Below are 2,616 nucleotides of genomic sequence, written 5' to 3' on the forward strand. Positions count from 1 at the left end.
CCCCGAGAGATCAGGAGGAGGACGAACGGTGCAAACGTCGCGATGGCCGACTTAGATCCCCGAACTAATACGGAGGACCGCCTCGAGCCACTAGGGGAAACCCAACCCGTAAGAGTAGGAAAAGATCCCACCCAGATCACTAACATTGCCCAAGGGCTAGAGGAAGAAGTGGAAAAGCAAATGCGGGCTACCCTTTGGCGTAACCGGGACTTATTTGCCTCGACGGCCGCTGACATGCCAGGGATACACCCCTCTATCATGTCACACCGTCTGTCCTTATTTAAAGAGGCTAGGCCTATAGCCCAGAAGAAGAGAAAGATGGGTGAAGAGAAGAGAAAGGTGGTCCAAGAGGAGGTGAAGAAGTTGCAGGTGGCCGGGTTCATTCGAGAGGTCACGTACACCACTTGGTTGGCTAACGTAGTCATGGTGAAAAAGTCAAACGGTCAGTGGCGAATGTGCACAGACTACACCGACTTGAATAAAGCTTGCTCGAAGGATTCGTACCCACTGCCCAACATTGATGTTCTCGTGGACGGGGCGTCCGGGCATCAAATCCTTAGTTTCCTGGATGCGTACTCGGGCTACAACCAAATACCCATGCACGGTCCGGACAGAGAAAAGACGGCCTTCATGGCCAATCAGGCTAACTTTTGCTACGAAGTCATGCCTTTCGGACTGAAAAACGTCGGGGCCACCTACAAGCGTTTGATGAATAAGATCTTTGCCGACCAAATAGGTCGTTGCCTGGACGTCTACGTTGACGATATGGTCGTTCGATCAGCACAAGGGATCCAACATTTACAAGACTTGGAGGAAGTCTTTAGGCAGGTGCGTCGGTACGGGATGAGGCTCAACCCGGCCAAATGTACGTTCGGAGTGGCCGCCGGCAAATTCCTGGGATTCATGCTAACATCTCGGGGGATCGAGGCCAACCCTAACAAGTGTGGAGCGGTGCTAGAGATGCAGACCCCCCGAACAGTGAAGGACGTTCAAAGACTCGTCGGTCGCTTGACCGCACTCTCACGATTTATACCAAAGTTGGCCGAACGGGCAACTCCGATCTTGAAGAAAATGAAGAAAGCATCGGCCAACATCTGGGACGATGACTGCGAGGCGGCGTTCCGTGCAATTAAGGATATCCTCACCCAACCTCCCATCATGAACCGACCCTCTCCCAGCGAGGACCTTCAGGTCTACCTAGGAGTCTCCGAGACCTCGGTCAGTGCAGTTCTGCTGCAAGAAAAGCCCACTCCCAAACTTATTTACTTCGTTAGCCGGACGCTGACCGACGTTGAAACCAGATATCAACAAGTGGAGAAGGTGGCCCTAGCCCTCCTCCATGCGTCTCGGAGATTGCACCCGTACTTCCAGAGCCACCAAATTGTCGTGCGCACCGACCATCCGGTGTCGAAGATCCTCAGAAAACCCGACTTGGCCAGAAGGATGGTCGGATGGGCAGTAGAGTTGTCTGAATTCGGCATCAGATATGAACCGAGGGGTTCTGTAAAGAGGCAGCATTTGGCTGACTTTGCAACCGAAATACCATTGACCGGCCTGGAGGAATGGGTGTTATACGTTGATGGGGCATCAGGCCGAACGGTCAGCGGGGCGGGTGTCGTTCTGGAAGGACCGAACGGATTCTTAATGGAACACTCCTTGATTTTCAAGTTCAAAGCCTCGAATAACCAAGCAGAGTACGAAGCATTGTTGGCCGGTTTGCAATTAGCCAAGGACATGGGAGCCCGCAAAGTGATATGTCGGACCGACTCGCAGCTCGTGGTCGACCAAATGAACGGCGATTTCCAGGTACGGGAGGATCACCTCCTACGGTACTATCACCGAGCATGTTCTTTGGTCAAAGACTTTGAGGACGTGAAAATCCAGCATATCCCCCGGGAGCAGAACGTCCGGGCAGACCTGCTATCTAAACTTAGCACCGGAAAGGAGAAGGGCCAGCTGACCACCATCATCCGTCAGGTCCTTCTACAACCCTCAGTCGAATGCTTGGCCATCGTGGCGGATGACGCTACCGACTGACGGGCGGAGATTCGAGGATTAATCCATAAGCAAGACAGCGACGAGAGTTTGTGTCCGGCAGACTCCAAGAGAATTGCGCGATTCATGATGATTGGTAACGACCTGTACCGTCGGGGCTTCTCGTCCCCCCTGCTCAAATGTTTGGCAGGAGATGAAGCGGAGTACGTCATGAAAGAGTTACACAACGGGGTATGTGGCTTCCACATTGGGGGACGGGCGCTCAAGGCCAGGATTCTACGGGCGGGGTACTACTGGCCGACCATGGAGAACGATGCCACACGGTTCACACGCCGGTGCATTCAGTGCCAAGCTCACGCCAACAATCACCATGCTCCATCACAAAGGCTGCACACCATCGTTTCCCCCTGGCCGTTCGCTCAATGGGGGATGGATATCGTGGGTCCTTTCCCCCCAGGAACCAGCCAACGAAAATTCCTGCTAGTAGCCATTGATTATTTCACCAAATGGGTCGAGGCCGAACCATTGGCCACCATCACCGCCTCGCAGGTCCAGAAGTTTTGTTGGAAGCTTATCTGCAGGTTCGGCTTGCCGCGAACGGTCGTGACCGACAATGGAAGG

Source organism: Vigna radiata, chromosome 11 (assembly GCF_000741045.1).
Source record: "Vigna radiata var. radiata cultivar VC1973A chromosome 11, Vradiata_ver6, whole genome shotgun sequence".
NCBI lineage: Eukaryota > Viridiplantae > Streptophyta > Magnoliopsida > Fabales > Fabaceae > Vigna > Vigna radiata.